This window comes from Corythoichthys intestinalis, chromosome 17 (assembly GCF_030265065.1).
Source record: "Corythoichthys intestinalis isolate RoL2023-P3 chromosome 17, ASM3026506v1, whole genome shotgun sequence".
In the NCBI taxonomy this organism is placed as follows: domain Eukaryota; kingdom Metazoa; phylum Chordata; class Actinopteri; order Syngnathiformes; family Syngnathidae; genus Corythoichthys; species Corythoichthys intestinalis.
In genome coordinates, this window is record NC_080411.1 from 35,010,007 (window position 1) to 35,029,173 (window position 19,167).

The 19,167-nt window shown below is 40.3% G+C and overlaps 1 protein-coding gene across 2 annotated transcripts in view; it reads right to left on the reverse strand.

The window, feature by feature from the left end:
• Positions 1 to 19,167, reverse strand: part of LOC130905518 (astrotactin-2-like) — a 573,899-nt gene that overhangs the window by 426,654 nt on the left and 128,078 nt on the right. The window lies entirely within an intron of this gene.

Consider the following 19,167-nt stretch of genomic DNA (forward strand, 5'->3'; position numbering starts at 1 on the left):
CTGGCTCAACAATACAGCTGTAGAATGTCTAATATCTCTACGGTCCGCCTCCGATCACCATTCGCCAGTTTTTGTAAGTTAAGGTGACACTTATTATTGTGGTAACATCCTGAAAGAAATTGCCAGCTTTGTCAGGTTTTTTCATCATTTATTTCTGAACTTGTCCAACACAAAACGCCTACTGTCCGCCGCAGTTGACCGTGCTCTCAACAAAACATTTAAAGTGAAAGTAAACTCTGAACCGCACCGTTCCCTCTCGCTGTTAGGTAGGCACGGAGTGCATTCAGGTACAGCAAAAAACATCCGCCACATTAGAACCCGATTCGTTACATTATTACATGAATTGTTCGTATTCTTATATTATTATTCCAATCTTGTTTATAATTTATTTGTTTTGCAATTTGTAATTGCCATTTGTAGTAGTACCAGCAGTATTTATTAAGGATTTAGTGTAGGTTTTTGGGCTGTGGAACGAATTAATGGAATTACCGTATTGGTCCGACTATAAGACGGCCATGATTATAAGACGACCCCCTCTATTTCAAGACTAAAGTTTAAAAAAATACTTTTTGAACACCAAATTAATTTTTATACAGAAAATAATTACAGCACATCCGAAACAAATGATTATAACATAAATATATTTCAGAGAAAAAGCATGTCATTTTGCCTCATTCAAATCTTAATATCTGAACATTTAAATATGTAAACTAAAGTGCAATATCAATCGTAAATGAATGGCTTCTGGTTTTTGAAATGTAAATAAACCAATCTACTGTGATAAAACAACAAAATTGCAATAACTGCATTAACCATCAAAGTGAAGTCTAACTGTAGTCTTGAAATAAATCTGAATCAGGAAACACATTGCAATAAAAAATTGCAAACTGGTTAAACTTGAGAGTAGCTGAGATCTGTCATGACAGAACATCGCTTCAATGATATCTGGCGCGATCTAGCGTCGTGAATGGGTATAATGTCTAGACCGCGAATATAGGACGACCCCCACTTTTTCAGTGTTCTTTCAATTCAAAAAACACCGTCTTATATCCGGGCCAATACGGTATAATGTATTCTTATGGGAAAATCCTGCTCGACATACGACCATTTCGATTTACAAACAAGGTCCTAGAACGAATTAACTTCGTATGTAGAGGTACCACTGTGCATTTTGGGTCACCTTTGGGTAAAGGGTAAATTCAGAATTTTTGACATAAGGCTTAATCTTCGAGTTAGAAGGGGTTGAATTTGTCGGTAGAGTTAATTTCACCAAATTCCGTAGAGTTTGTTAGTGTTTTGTTAGTTTCAGGGCTCCGGAGTGGCTAAGCTAGTGCGAGTCAATGGTGGCTGCTTAGCATACCAATAAAAAACAATATGCACACATGACAATCAACAATGACGCATGAATTCAATAAGTGTTGGCTATGTTTTCATGATGGAGTTATTAAAACTTACCATTGGTATTTCAATAATGGAAACATCTTTAAAAAATCAACAAAAACTAATTTGATATGGCGTAGGTTCGCCTTTTGCAGTAACTGCAGCCTCAATTCAACAAGGTATTGATTCATACAACTTGTGAATTGTTTCCAAAGGAATTTTAAGCCTTTCTTCCGTTAGAATACCCTCTCACTCTTTTAGAGATTATGGCGGTGGAAATCCAAAAGCCAGTTTCCACAACCGGTGATCAGACCGCCCAGGTCCCCACCTTGGTCTGCTATGCAATCCACGATGCACCAGACCCTGCGGGTGGGTCCATGAGATCAGCGTGAGATCGACGGGCGAATTGGGGCAGGTCTGCAGACGTCAGACCTGCGCTGTCAAAGAAGACCCAATTTACGACCCTGCGCCGTAGCCTGACGCGGTCCTATTGATTTTTCAAACCCTAGCGTCACGTCAACACATATGACGTGGCGGAAATAGACTGTGATTGGTTCGCTCAGACTGTTGTTTCTGGTTCAGTGTGAAATCACAGCCATTGTAAAACATTATTTTTCTAGACGCAAAAATTGGACCAAGCCACGGGAGTACCATTGAAGAGCAAGTCTCGTCAAGACATCATAAAGTTGGAAGAACCACCGAGATGTGTGTGTTCGGAATCGAGTGGCCACACGAAGCGGTGACCCAGTCGGCCAAAAACTGCCAGCTTTTTATCACTTTATATCGTATTTTTGGTTGGTGCACTTCATCGTTCATTGTATACATATGTTTGCTTTGAGTCTGTAACTTATTTACGTGTCACACTTCAAGTATATGAAAAATAAAGCACAGGTTTGGTGTCAAAAGAGTTTTTTTTTAATCTTTAATTTTCAATAACAGACAGTTCACACACGAAACATAATCACTGATTGAGAGTGCCTCAGTGCTTTTTATGATAACGTTAACATCAAGGCTTCCAACGCAGTTTGGGAAGTTGCATAGACGCCAGAAATCTGCTATGGCTTCCCACTGGCTGGTTGTAGGACACGGCAAACTGTTAGGTTTTGTGTTTGTTTTCTCCTAGTGTGACTTGTCCCTGTGATTGCCCATTGATTTCACCTGATGTGCCTTCTCCCAGTCTATCCTCCTGTGCCCACCTGTTCCTCGTTGTCTCGTTACCCCTTGTCTACGCGTGTGTATATAAGCTCCCATTTTCTTTTCACTCCTTGTTGCGTCATTGTCAAAGCCTGTCTACGTCAATGTCTCACGTCCATGGTCTGGTCAGCATTATTCAAAACCCTCAAAACAGTCTTTTGTTAGTGATAGTTTTGTTTGCCTCAGTGCTATCTTTTGATTACCACATCCTTTGTTTTGTACTTTGTTTTTCGTTGGCTTTAATTAAATCATTTTTGCACCACTCATCTGCCTCGCCTACATTTCCCTGCATTTGGGTCCACCTTGCCCGCCCGCGTTACCTGACACAAACAAATCGGGCTGGAGGGCTTTGCAGACCTCGGACAAAACGCTGGACGCAGTGCTCGACGCCAGTTTGAAGCTAGCCGCCACAGCTAGCAGGTTTTCACCTGAGGCTAGAAGAACTCTATGCGGCATCAAAAGTTGGAGAGACCGCCTCGAAAGTGTCTTCTGCGTCACCTGCGCCTCAACATTTGTAGAATAAACATTTATTCAATGTTGATGAGCTGAAGATCCACATTCAAGCGTTCCATCTTGCATTGTTTATTTTTTCTCCGTTAAACTAGACAAGAGCAAGTCAACAAGCATGCCCCAAAACCGTACAAACATAACACAACACCCCTCTAGTGCCTTGGCGGTGAATTACAGAGCAACGCGTCACCTGGCCGGAGAACCATCGAATGTCGAATGACGCCGTAGTCGCTGTGCCGTCACCACAACGCGGGAGCATAACTCAGACTTACGAGATAGGGTGAGGAGCTCGGTCATCCAGGAGGGACTCGGAGTAGAGCCGCTGCTCCTCCATGTCGAGAGGAGCCAGTTGAGGTGGTTTGGACATCTGGTTAGGATGCCCCCTGGACGCCTACCTCGGGAGGTGTTTCAGGCATGTTCAACTGGGAGGAGAAGCCAGGGCCAACCCAGGACACGCAGGAGAGATTATATCTCTTGGCTGGCCTGGAAACACCTTGGGATTCTCCCAGACGGGCTATTGGAAGTGGCTGGGGAGAGGGCTGTCTGTGCCTCTTTGCTGACGACGACGACAGCGGTGGAAATCAACGTCAATCTCCAGAACTGACCATAAATGCTCAATAATGTTGAGGTCTGGGGATTGTGCCCGCCATACGAGATGCTCAACTTTATTAGAATGCCGTACTTTAACAATTATGTTCAATGATTATGATGCCAAATTGTTAGGCATTTGCATTATTTTGTCCAACCCCTGTAGTATGAACAGCAATATTTGTAATGTTTTTTTTTTTTTTAATTGTGATGGGAAAGAAAAGGATTCCCCATTGGAGTGAGCACAAGTAGTCGAAGCACATCTCTCTATGTGGTCGTATTACTCATCGAAAAAAATAGTCCTGCAAAATGAAATGAATTATAGTTGTTTGTGTGACATTGTTTTGGCCGAATGGGTATTTCAAACAATGATCTGTATTTTTAATGTATTTGACTACGTTAGCTCTGTTACTAACGTTTTTTGTTGATACGCTAAGCAGGCTCCTTCAACTCTTGCTTGCTTAGCCACTCCGGAAGCCTGAAACTAACAAATAACTGACAAACTGTACAGAATTTGTTGAAATCAACTCCATCGACTAGTTAAACCCCCGCTAACTCGAAGATGAAGCCTAATGTCTAAAATTCTGAGCTTGGCCTTTAATTTGGGGGCAATTTGAGGAAGTTTTTTGTTGTTGTTGTTGTTGACAAAAATAATGACCATCACTGAGAATTTTTTCGCTAGCAAAAGTAGAAAATCAATAGCAGGGTTTCCCCTACATATAACAGATTGTGGCGCCCCGCCACACCAAAATAAAAAGCCGCCACGCCAACTTAAGGCCGTTTCAAACTAGCGCCAGCCTAGTGTGAAGGGTTCAGCGGCAACCTATTAATTGTGTATTGTTATGTCCGTAACTTAGCACAGCCCCCTACAGAGACTGAGGAGCTGTGACGTAGGAGGAAGCGAGTAGGAAGAACAGAAGAACATAAGCGATAGCAAGAGATAGAGGTTGCATGTCGCGGCAGCCCGCTGTTATTTTGTTATCGTTTATTATTGTTGCCACAATAAAGTGGGCCAATACTGACTCCTCTCCTTCTTCCCCCCTATCCAGGGCATTACAGTATTTTGGATAGGACTTTTTAGCAAAAGTGAGCGGTAGACGGCCGTCTTGGACGGAACGGCAAGTTTGAATGAATTTGCGCCGAGAGGCAGGTCCCAAAATAGACCGCAACCGCGCTAACGTCAACAACACATCCATTAACAGAGGGGCAGGCACACTTATATCTGTACTATCAGGCTGTTTCGGTGGACGGATATACGCGCTGACGGCTGACGAAACCTTGATAAATGCGGGTTTTTTTTCAAGTTTCTCAAGCTCTGGGACACTCGAAATATGCCCTCTCATACCTTTCCTTGCTAAGCCAAATGGTAACTCGACGTGCGTTTATGTGGAAATGTAGTTCACGAACAACAACAGCAACAACAACAAAAAACTCACCTTCTCACCTAAACTAGTAAAACTCTTTATACGGCTATTAGAATTTCCCCCTACTCCTTAAATGGGTCCGTTAACAGAAGGACTGTATTTGTTGTGGTAATGTCGTCCGTATTAATTTCAATTTATTCACACACACATTCATGTTCACAAAGTGTACATCATGTCATGATGCTGAGCTAGGATCATGTGTGAGTCAGGTCTCCTAAAGAAGCTTCTCAGAGCTTATAGCCAGGAGCCTGCGTACCATAAGACAATCATAAGAAAAATTATGAGGAGCAGAAAGAGTGAATTGTCACATATTATAGTATCCACATACAATAACATACTAATTACACACACACAAAAGAAATACTTCCCTAGAAGAGGAGAATTTATAAACTAGGTATGTTGGAATATTTATAGTTTACTGATCAGAATGCTTTTTAGCATTGTTTTAAAGGTGGAGATGGAATTCAACACTGGGTTTTGAGCTCATTCCAACTTTGGGCCAAATAAAAGGGGAAAAAGGACTACAACATGTAAGTCATACTATTGCTACGAGAAAAAAAAAGTCCTTTATTGCATTGGGTAATGCAGCTGTAATCAGCTATGCATTTTACGTACATGTACCGTAGCTGCGAGCTACGACATTAGCCTGGCTAATGAAATATTTCAAAAATATTGTTGTTATGGTTCTTTTTGGGAAAAAATGTGGGGGGGGGGAAAATCTCATTTGTCATGATAGGACGCAATTTCGCCGTGGCATGACATGGTGAGGCTGTCCGACTCAGCAGCCCACCACCACAGCTTCAAAAAAATCCTAAGGGAAACCCTGAATAGGAATGAATGTTTTTGTGTTCACTTCCTCTTGACTTTGGGGCAATTCTGGGTCATTTCCTCTTGATTATAGCGCAAGATTTGTTTTGGTCAAAAAGTGAAATGACATTTATATGGGTGTTGAAGCCAGTGAATATGTATGGGGGAGCATTGTCAAATTTTGGTTGAATTGTACTTCTACTACAATATCATAGATTAGTTACAGTGTTTTGAATTTTGCCTTAATTTTGTCAATAATCTGACAACAGGACTCATTTGGTTATGCGCTACTTCGCGGTTTTTCACTTATTGCGGCGGGTTCTGGTCACTATTAACCGCGAAAAACAATGGAATACAGTACAGTGTGGTCATGATGAGGCATCCAAAGTCTTTCCAAACAGGTATTCAAGTCAATAAGTAAAAAATTATTTTAAAAAATAAATAAATAATAAAAATAATAATATCGCAATATATCGCAAACCCCCCAAAAATTGCAGCAATAGTTTTTTTTTTTTTTTTCCCAATATCGTTCAGGCCTAGTATGAACGTAGCCTTAGTTTCCCTGAGCAAAAATCTTTGTGCCAGAAACTAGACACAGCAGTGAGTAAGGTAAAGTCTCAGACATATGAAAAGGCATCCTTAAAAAGTAAGAGTGTACCAGAGTGTCAGAATTCCATTTCAGGAATAGGGGCTGAAATCCAATGAGGAATCACACAGAGGCAGTCGGAATCTTAACGTGTGGCTGTTTGGCCTACCAGCCCAAAGGTGTCCTCTGGCTATTCGAGTGAACATCATTATGTCTGCTACTGTCAGTTCAGGGCCAGACTGCAGTTTGAGGACTCTATTCTTCTAGGCAGTAAACTGTCAGTCAAGCAATCTTTCTCCCAACTCTCTTCCTTTCACACCCACGTTCCTCCTTGCCATCCCCATCCACCCACTCAAACACACGTTACGCTACAAGGGAAGCCAGAATGTGGGATAAAATGACACTACCTGTATGGTGTACAAGGGGTTTTAACGACTTGATTTGCTCATGAGTTGACATTTTAGTCACTGGAAAACGTTTCATTTCATCAGAATTATGGTAATACCAGTACAGTATATCTTTTAACTTCTTCATCACAAAATAAACGAAGAGGTTAATATCTCAAGCTAAAATGATTTGATATGGTTTGACATGGTACAACTACTATTATTATTTTATTTCTGAGACAGGTCTGCTCTAAATTTTGATCGTTAGCAAAGTGCAATCCAAATATCACAGACCCATTGAAAAAAAAAAATATGCCCAAGATGAAGGGTTTTTTTTTTTTTTTTTTCCCATTCATACTTTTTTAGTATCTGCCAATGCTGACATTTTCCCTGTAACACGTTTGCTTGAAAACAAAAAACAAAAAAAAAACAAAAACAAAAACAAAACAAAAATTAAAAAAAAAAAAAAAAAAAAAAAAATAATATATATATATATATATATATATATATATATATATATATATATATATATATATATATATATATATATATATATATATATATATATATATATATTTTTTTTTTTTTTTTAAATACAAAATTACTGCCTAATCAAATGTAAAACAATTGCTATCCTGGCTTGGTAGAACACTGCTTACCTTTTAATCGCCTAGGGTGGCCATGTTGGTCATCAAACTTGATGCATTGACATTAAATTTAAGTAGAGGTGCAACAATTAATCGGTTAATCAAGACTAATCAATTACCAAATTGATCGACAACTGTTATGATAACAAATTAATGAAACATAAAAGCCACTGACTGTCCCTTAGATGTAATGCCAGCTAAGCTTCTCAAGCAAGTCTTTAGTTGCCTTGGATCAAGCCCGCTGGCTCTCATGAATACCTCTCTCAGTTCCGGTTCTGTCCCAGCTGCCTTCAAACATGCTGTAGTAGACCCCTTCTTAAAAAAAACCCATCTAGACTCTGTGCTGTCCAATTTTAGACCCGTCACCCACTTGTCTTACCTTTCCAACGTTTAAAAAAACTTATTTTAATTCAATTGCAAACATTCTTAAAGACAAACTCCACCCCTGACAAGTTCCAATCAGGCTTCTGGTCCAGACACAGCACTGACTCAGCACTGTTAAAAGTGCATAATGACATTGCTCTTTCTGTGGATAGTGGAAACCCAGCCATCCTTGTTTTACTTGTCCTCACAGCAGCATTCGATACGGTCGACCATACAGTCCTTGTCTCTCGTTTAGAACACTTCATAGCAATGTTCCCTCTAATTTTTCATATGTCTGAGCAGACACACAAGCTCCCTGAGCACACTGCGGACCACGGTGAGCGACATCAGATGTGTACCCTTGGGTACACATGCCTGTTCAAAAACCTGGACTATAGCAAGTTACATGGCTTATTAAAAGAACGAAACAACAGCAGCAATTTTCATTAGTTTACTTTTAATATAATTCCCGCATAAAATGAAAAAGACAAAAATCTTGTTGTTCATGAGATGTGTTATATGTAGGGGTGTGACAAAATATCGAAATGGTGATATATTTTGATACTTTGTATCCCAAAAGGTTATCAATATGCTCCTGTCAAGAATCGAGATATCGTTTTAAAAAGGTGTCAATTAAATAAAAAAAAAAAAAAAAAAAAAAAAAGGCTGCCATTGACGGTGCTTGACGACCAATCCATTTAGACTGGGAATGTTCGTTCATTCAAAACCAGAACATTCACAGTCATTCGGTCCAATTTTTGGGGCATTTACAGGTCACTTGCTTTTCATTTTAGGGCATTTACACGTCATTTCCTGTTGAGTTTGAGTCACTGCCTATTTATTTGGGTGATTCCCAGGTCACTTACTGTTCTGAAACGCAAAATAAACCGCAAGTGACCCATAAAATACCCCAAAATCAACAGGAAGTAACTGAAAGTCAACAGGTAAATGACCTTAAATGGCCCAAAATTACTCATTGCCTGTCAGTGGCTGCCACTGACAGCCATAGACGTTCAATTTGTTTGAAGTGGGAGGGATGGAGTAGGGTAGGAGGAGCATGCTGTGACGTCGTTACTCTCGCGAGACTCCGTATACGCATGACGCAATCAACTGGCTAGGCTAGCAAATAACTTTGCTCAAGAAGACTTAAACAAATTTTTCCCTAAAAATTTTCACGATCGTGATTTACCTTTTTTCTCCGACTCCGCCACACATCAAGGAAACGCCATGGCAACATCCAGTCAATGCAGTGATCTCCCGGCGAAGCGTAAAAAGGCAGATTCTATTGATTCGGCTACATCGACCGACGATCTGTTGTTAGCAAGCCCACCCGAATACACAAAGTCACTTAGCGAGGGAATTGGATCAATCGATAAGAAAATATCGATAGCATTAGAAATCCTTCAAGCCGAGATTAAAGAGTTAAAAGAAAGCCTCGTGTTTACTCAGCAGGAGGTAGTATATCTCAAGTCGCAAAACGATATCCTTAAAGGCGCCTTCGAGTCGACGACAGGTCTATTACAATCCCTGAAAAAAGAGAACAAGATAATGAAAGAATCTATTTTGGACCTTCAATCAAGGAGCATGAGGGACAATTTAATTTTCTCTGGCATCGAAGAAAATACAGTAGACAAACCAGAAGCCCTCGTTAAGTCATTTATGGCAACATCTCTCAAGCTGCCCAAGGAAATGGTGGATTCGATCAAGTTTGCGAGGGTACACCGTCTTGGGAAGCCAAGAGGAAGCGGTCCGCGTCCAATAATCGCCAAGTTCGAGCTCTACCAGCAGAAAGTACTGGTGAAATCCAAAGGAAGAGAATTACAAGGAACAAGATTCGGTATGAATGATCATTTCCCGCGCGAGATCAACGAAAGACGGAAAATCCTCTATCCAATTCTGAAGCGGTCCAGAGCAGAGGGCAAACGTGCAATTATCACGCTTGACAAACTTTTCATTGATGGTCAACTATACCGAGACCAAGTGCTCACCCCATGGCTATTCTGACCGATAAGTAATGCCTAAATATTTCTATTATGCATACAATGCTGAATGTAACTGTCTTGATTTAAGCAAGACATATGTATAGATTAGGGATGCTTAATACTTAGTTTGCTATTCCTAAACACTTCCAGTATGCATATAATGCTGAATTAAATTGTTTTGGGTTGATTAAGGCACATATGTAGATTAGGGCTGCATGATAACTATTTTGTCTGTACCTTCGAAACACTTCCAGTTCGTATATAATGCTGAATTAAGTGTTTTTTTTTTGTTTGAGCAAGGCACATGTGTAGATTAGGATTGCATGATAATCACTTTGTCTGTACTTCCTAAGCACTTCCAATATGTACACAATGCCGTATTAAGTCGATTTTATTTCAACAATGCACACGTACCGATCAGGGTTGCATGATAATCACTTAGTCTTTAAGAGTCACGCATGTCTCACACTACACATTTCTGTACTGGCGCTCATATCTTTTCTTTTTCTGGGTTATTTGTCTCACCTTTTCCACACCGCTGTTTTCAAACACACACTAAGTACACGCTTTAAAATTGTAATGTTTAGTGATGATGCTACCCATGTATTTAATCCTTCTAACAACGTCTTAATGTCGTGTGAATTATGCCAAGCGGTTTACAAAAAATTGCATTCATTTCTATTAGAATTTGATTTATTACATACTCGTATGGCTTCCAATGAATGTGAATGGTTGATGACACTCAGGACCAAATATTATAACACACATCCTGAGATCATTACTTTCCTTAAGATACTTAGAAATATCCGCATATGACATATATAAATTTTGTTTCATTTAATGTGAATGGCTTCCGATCGCAGGCAAAGAGAACTAAAATTATGGAATACATCACCAAATTAAAGGCAGACCTCTTCTTCATGCAAGAATCACATCTAGCCAAATCCGAAGAGAAATATCTTAAACACTCAAATTTTAACTTGATGTATTCAGCCAGCTATAACAGCAGACAAAGAGGAGTATCAATATTAATAAATAAAAGAATCTCATACACATTAAATAGTGCAATTGCTGACCCGGAAGGTAGATTCATAATAGTACAAGCTACCATAAGTAATAAACTGTTCACATTAGTGAACATATATGCCCCAAACAACGAGGATACACAGTTCTTCCACAATATCTTTGGTAAACTGAGTGACATGTCAGTGAACTCAACAATTATTATAGGAGGGGACCTTAACACTACACTTGATCCAAGTATAGATAGCTCCAATTATAAACTCACTAAACAGTCACAAACTGCAAGAACCATTAGGAAATATATGGACGATTTTGGCTTAAGTGACGTCTGGAGAGCAAAACATTTAACAAAAAGGGAATATACCTTTCAATCCCTAGCCCATGGTTCGTGCTCAAGAATCGATTTTTTTCTAGCGAATAATTCCGCTATTAATAATATTTCGCCAAGAATACATCCAATAATCATCAGTGATCATGCACCAATTTCTTTAGCCCTTAAAACTGACTCCCACACGATACCCCACGCAACCTGGCGCTGTAATGATTCCTTATTAGATGACCCAGCATTTGATACATTCGTTAAGAAAGAATGGAAAGACTTTATGGAACTTAACGATTCCCCAAACATCTCACCGTCATTGCTTTGGGAAACAGGAAAATGCGTAATTCGAGGCAAGATTATCTCATATTCATCATATAAAAAAAAACATGAACAGAAGCTGGAAAACGAATTAGAAATGAAAATCAAACAACTGACGGAGGAATTCGCCAATAATCCCACAGACAATACCACAAAAGAACTTTTCAGCGCCAAAGAACGGCTCAATAGTATTCTGTCTAAAAAAACTGAGTTTCTGTTACAACAACTACGATCTACCAATTTTGAGCATAATAACAAATCCGGGAAATATTTAGCAAACCAACTTGAACGTAACAAAGAAAAAACATTAATTACAACAATACAAGATTCAGCCGGCATAATAACACAATCACCAGAAAAAATTAACGAAACTTTCTATAGCTACTACAAAAACTTATACTCGGGGACAAACGATCATAATGAAGACATTGACCTATTCGTTAATAATCTTGACATCCCCCAAATAACTGAAGAAAGCCAACAATTGCTAGATACCCCACTTACCCTCGCTGAATTATGGAATGCCGTAAAGGACATGCCAAAAGGTCGCGCACCGGGGCCCGACGGGTTCTCGACATCATATTTTAAACACTTTTGGAATATGCTGGCACCACTTTTCTATAGAATGGTTCAAGAAATCAGTGCCAAGGGTCAAATTAGAGACAATATGAACACTGCAGTAATCAAACTACTGCCAAAAGAAGGGAAATACCTAACCCAACCAGCAAACTATAGACCAATATCCTTAATGAATACAGATATTAAAATTATTGCAAAGGCTTTAGCTACTAGATTAGAACAAACTCTTCCCACTATAATTCATAAAGACCAGACCGGCTTTATTAAAGGACGTAACTCTACAAACAATATAAGACGCTTGTTAAATCTTATTAATATTGCACAGAATTATAGACAGAAAGCAATTATCCTCTCTTTGGACGCAGAAAAAGCATTTGACAAAGTCAACTGGTTTTTTCTCTTCAAAGTTTTGGAAAAATTTGGCTTCGGTGAGCCATTTATCCGCTGGATAAAAATATTCTACAACGCCCCAAAAGCCACTGTAAACACAAACGGGGTCATTTCACAAAGTTTCTGTCTTCAAAGGGGAACTCGACAAGGCTGTCCACTCTCACCCCTATTATTCGCTCTATTTATTGAACCATTAGCAATTGCAATAAGACAAAACGCTAATATCAAAGGGATCTGCTCGCACACATCGGAACACAAAATTAACTTATACGCAGACGATATACTTTTATATCTAGAAAAAACAGAATCCTCCCTACATGAGACTTTTGAACTAATAAAGACATTTTCACAAATATCAGATTATGCTATAAATTGGTCAAAATCAATTATAATGCCCTTATCAACAAACTCATGGAATCCTGCAAATCAAAATCACAATATTCCAATAGGGAATATAAAGTATCTTGGAATCAACATTTCACCAAAACTTACAGAATTAACTAAACTAAACCATACACCCCTCCTAGCAAAAATATGTGAAGATTTGACACACTGGAATAATCTACCCATCTCACTTTTGGGCCGGATAGCAACAGTCAAAATGAAAGTATTACCACAAATAAACTATTTGTTCTCAATGATCCCCTTTAAACCCACTCAAAAATGGTTTCAAGACCTAGACTCAGCCGTCACAAAATTCTACTTTAAAAACAAGAAAAACAGAATTAGCCTTGCCAAATTGCAAAGAAATAAACCAGAGGGGGGTCTAGAGGCCCCTAATTTCCAACACTATTATATAGCAAACCAAATACAATATCTTATTAGGTGGTTATACCTTAACACTGAACAACAGTCATGGCTAGAATTAGAGCAAACAGACTGCAACCAAATACAATTGGCAAACCTCCCCTTTATTAGTTCTAGTATTACGCACCATAGCTGCTTCAAAAACCCAATGATAGCATGTACCTTGAAAGCCTGGTGGAGAGGTATGGAAATTACGCAATCACAACAAGCCCCGTGTAAATTCTCACCAATCTGGCACAACCCAGACTTTGGAGTTAATAAAATTCCTATTTATTTCAGCACATGGGATGATACGGGAATAAACCAGTTACAGCATTTGTTTAAAGATAATACATTCATGTCATATGAAAAAATATTACAAGATTTCCAGATCAAAGGGGTCAATTTCCTTCAATACAATAAAATCAGGGCAGCCATCAGAAGCAAATTTCCATCACTAACGCGTACGTTAGACCCACCATCTTTCGTAAATAAAATAATAAATATACATCCTCAACAAAAAAAAATACTTTCAAAAGTATATAAAGCCCTCTCATGTAACAACTCTACTTGCCTACCAATCGAAAAATGGAATAACGAACTTTCGGTAACATTAGATAATAACTATTGGTCCAACATCTGTAAAAATGCATTTATAATGACAAAGAATAAGAACCTTCAGCTTATACAGTTCAAAATACTGCACAGATGGCATATTACTCAATCTAAAATGCACAAAATGGGGTTCTCCCAATCCAATAAATGTACAAGCTGCAACGAAGATACTTCAGATACATACTTTCATGCTCTTTGGCAATGTAAACCAATACAAGATTTCTGGGCACAGGTAACGAAGAAACTCTCTTTCCTATTGAACTGCAGGATTCCATTGTCTCCAACTCTTTGTATGCTTGGCGATCTGAATACAGTGAATATCTCTATCCATTAAACCCGTCCACTACTAGCAAGTCTAACGATAGCCAAAAAAACAATATTGTTGAATTGGAAAAACAAACAAAACATTAGCATTAACCAATGGCTAAATCTAATCATTGAATATATAACATTAGAGAAAATATCTGCCAAACAGACAAATAAAATGGACAAATACGAACAACAGCGGGAAACGGTCGCAAGAATGATGAACATAGAATAAGGATTCTCTCTCACCTGCGAAGGAATGCCACAAAAATAATAGAAATGTATACATAAATGGATGTATGCGGGGTGTCCAGGGAAGTTGTATGCATCCTTCTGCAGCTGGAAACTGGACATGTTTAAATCCGAACTGTTTTATACACTCCCAACAGCATGTAATAAATAATTTTTCTTCCTTCACAGTTTAGTCGGTCAATGGCCTTATTTTACAAGGATACTCATAGACAATTTGGTTTCCAGCTACTGGGGATCATATGCAACTTTTTTTTGGAACACCCTATATATTACTTATCAGACTTGGAACAATTAAGGAACTATGCGTAAATAATACACTTCACTGGTCCTTGGCATACATCTAATGGTGTTTGATAAACCTCTTCTTCTATCAGCTTTACAGGTGGAGTTTGTTGGCGTCCTGCCCTGGGCCGTCCCGCCGCCGGTCTTGGCCCCCGGGATTTTCGGCCGGGGCTTGTCTGATTGCGTCTGGCTGTGCGGGGGGTCCCGTCGGGCGCGCGCTGGTGTCGTGGGCGGGTGGGGGGGCCGCGCGGGTGCCGGTCCGGGGCCCTTCCCCGGCCGGCCGGGGTGGGGTGCAGTTGGGGTGGGGCCCGGGGGGTGTATGCGGCAGCCATGGTTCCCTCCCAGGTCCGCCCGGCCGGAGCCGCGTCTCCCTGTACCGGGTGCCGGGGAGGTGCCCTCTGGTGCCATACCGCGCGCCCCTCTTGGCCCGGGGGTGGGTTTTGGGGGGTGCGCTTCCCTCCCCTTGGTCTGTTTCGGGGTGTGGCCTCCCCTCTGCCTCGGCTGCCGGCCCCGGGAGTGGGTTGGGGGGTCGGGTCTCCGATCTTGCATCGCCCCGTGGCAGTTCCTGGGCGTTCTCCTGCCTCCGCCTTCCCCTCTCTTCTCTGGCTGGGCATCCGCCCTGCGCTCCGTCGCGGGTCGCTGGCTGGGCGCCGGTGTATCAGCGGGGTGTCGCCTGCACCGGCGGGGGACCTGCCTTGCCTGGGGCTTGGTGGGCCGCTGGGGGTCCCGTGGCGTGCCGTGCCGGTTGGGGGGCTGTGGCTGTGGCTCGTGGCCCGGGTGGGCGGGCGGGGGTGGGTGTAGGCGTGGGGTTGGTGATGCGTCCCCTCCTGCCATCCCTGAAGGCCGGTTGATGGGCACGCGGGTGGCCCGGGGGACCACCCTGGGTCCCGGGGGGGGGACGGTGGCTCCTTTGCTGGGCGGCGGGAGGAGGGATGGGCTGCACATGCTCGGGTTGGGGGTTCCGGTGCCGGGATTGGCGATGCGGCGGCGTAGGGTTGGTCGCCAACGGGCTTACACTCATAAGAGATTCACACGATTACTGGGTTCTAGATCACAGAACTGATTTGTGTACACTCTACCCCTTTCAATCACTTAGCTTATAGTCTTATATACACCCCCACCCCCATTCTCCTCTTTCACTGGCCAATTGGCCCCCACATGGTGTAAACCGGAAATACATCTCGCTGACGATAGCACCAGCATATTAGTAACTAGTTTAGATGTTCAATGTATTTCTTGTTGTTGTTTGTGTATGTGTTTCTTTTCTTTCTTCTCTTGTATTTCTTTTCTTCTGTCCCCCCATAATCCCTTCCTGTTCGCTGCTTTGTCATAATAAAAAGGTATTTTGAATGATCACAATGGGAGTATGTCAGACTTTCCATGTGAAACATTAAAACTGTTCAGAATCCGGGCACTTAGACTTCCATTCTCTGTGTCAAACAGCTGAACAGGACAGGTTTAAAAAAAAAAAAAAAAAAAAAAATGAAGTGGGAGGGATGGCCGTTCATACGCTCCCACCCTCCCAGTTCAAACGGATTGGACGTCTACTAGTAATAAACTCATTCCAATTCACAGCAGAAGCTTGTTTTTCTGTTTATTAGTTTTTTGTAGAATATCCTAGAATGATTTCCTGACCAATGTATCGAAAACAGTTGTATCGCTATATTGTCAGATCATCGTTATCGTGAGCTTTGTATCGCAAATCGTATTGTATCGTGAGGTACCTAGAGGTTCCCATTCCTAGATATATGTAAGAGTCCTGCTTTAACCATAGGAAGAATCCTGCTTTGACCTGGGTAAGGTCCAGTTGTGGCATAGATGACTTTATAAATAAAACATAATGAACAACCGCAATGGGAGTACAGTACAACAAACTCACACATTAAAACTGTTCAGACAATAAGGACAATCAAGATTCCTATTGCAGCAACACTGCAAAAACACACCTCCTTAAAACTGCTGCCCTCAGGTTGTGGAATAGCCTATCCCCTGAAATCCGCAACACTACGAATGTAGGTCTTTTTAAATCTCGGTTAAAAACACACCTTTTCCCCAGATTAATGTAGCCTGGTTTTAAGGGTTGTTAATGTTTTCAAATGTTATCTGTTTTATTGTTTTATTTGCAATCTGACTTTTATTTATCTTGAGCCATGTTTGTCTTTGTTGTAAAGCACTTTGAGAACCTTTCAGGTTTTGTAAAGGGCTAAATAAATAAATTTGATTGATTGATTAATCGTTTAGGACCTTCTTCACATTAAACTTGTCTAAATTCTTGAAATTATAACATATAAAACACTTTTCAGTTGTAAATATCAGATTTCTTCATTATATTATTGTTAAGTCAAAGTAGCACGTGTAAAAATCTGCAAAACACCAATTCACATTTTTGCCAATTTTCAGACATCTTACTATCTGAATTAGCTTCTTAATGAGGCTGCATCAACTAATCGATTAAATCGATTAAAATCGATGAATAAATTAGTTGCCAACGAATTTGAGAATCCATTTTCCCTGGCAGCTATGAGCAGTCCCGTTTAGGTTCTTGTGTGTAATGTGAGTTTGCGTGCGTGCGTGCCAGTGATTAGAGCACGAGAGAGAGAGAGTTCATTGCTACACTCAGGTTGGGTTGCTGAATCAATAATATTAGAAATGCCGAGTGTTACATTGTCTTTTGTTGTTAGATCCTGAAGCTAATTGCTTTGTATTGAAGCTACGTAATTGCATTGTTTGTATTCTTTGTTGATGAGACATTACTACTAATCATGGAGCGCTAAGCTAGTTAGCGATAATGCTAATCAGTGTCCTAAGCGTCCGTTTGTATTGTGTTTTTGGCGAAGCATATTGGCACTTGAGTTATTGTTAGATAGTTGAATGTAAAGTTTGTTTTTTTTAATAAAGAAACCACACACATAAACCCATTCATATAACATTTTAAAGAGTCTCAACACAAACTCCAATTCAAACAGTAAATTGTCATACAAGAGAGTGTGCTTTGAAATTGGATTTTGTCTTCATTGTTCCTTACAACATGCCTAAAACAACTTAAACTGTGAAGGTAATTGAAAAAAGTGACATTTATCTGATTAATTGTTTAAATAATTGGCCAATTAATCGATTATAAAAATAATTGTTAGTTGCAGCCCTAAACTGAAGTCATAATTAGCTAATTCAACTAAAAAGTTGAAAGTCCGTGTTGCCCAACGACAGCCCCAAAACATCACTGCTCTAGAGGAGATCTGTATGGAGGAATGGGCCAAAATACCCGCAACGGTGTGTGAAAAGCTTGTGAAGAGTTACAGAAAACGTTTGGCCTCCGTTATTGCCAACAAACGGTACATAGCAAAGTATTGAGATGAACTTTTGGTATTGACCAAATACTTATTTTCCACCATGATTTGCAAATAAATTATTTAAAAATCAAACAATGTGATTTTCTGGTGTTTTTTTCCACATTCTGCCTCTCATGGTTGAGGTTTAACCATGTTGACAATTACAGGCCTCTCTAATATTTTCAAGTGGGAGAACTTGCACAATTAGTGGTTGACTAAATACTTATTTGCCCCACTGTATATCAGTATCAGCTTTTTTTTTTTTTTTTGACCTGCCGATATGAAAAAATCAATTAAAAACTGAATTATTTCGGCTCAGATGCAGCCACGCCTCTCTCTGCTGCCTGCTGTCTCCTACACTAGTAATTACCCTGTCCTCTGATCGGTTAAATGGTTATGGTAAATGGAGTTACGCTTGTGTTGTGCCTTTCCACTTTTTAAGGTCCTCACAGTGCTTCCAACTATATCCTTATCTACCTACTGGTGACGCAGCACTAGGAGCAACGTGGTGTTTATTATCTTGCTCAAGGATACTCAGACAAGCTCAGCAGGGTGCAGAGCGTATTGAACCCACAACCTATTATTAGCTATTATTTGCTATTTGTGTGATTCAATAAACATGCTTTCGGCATTTCAATGAAGTTCAGTGCATAGACATTAAGTCTATGTTCAGTGTTTGAATGATTCAATTTTTTTATGCAAGTTTGTAAACTTTTATTCCAAATGAATACCGGCTCCAAAAATCGATTATCAGCCTTCTAACTACTAATAATAATAATCGGTAATGGTCCTGAAAAACCCATTAGTCGATCTTTAACTCATTTGCTCCCAAAAATGTATAAATGTGTTCTATTTTTAATTGCTTCAGTGTCCCAAAAACATATTCATACGTCTTTTGCATTTTTTCTTTACAATCGGCATGTACAGATTCCCATGTATCTTATATAGAATGCACAAAGCTCAAAACCCATTTTAACTGGCCACTGGAGGGCAGTAGCACATTTGGTAAGATCCCCCCAACCTGATTCAACCAGCACAGCGTAGTTGTGACCGTACTGCTCGCCTACCAGAGCCCGCTCCACAGGCTTGCCGCTCGCG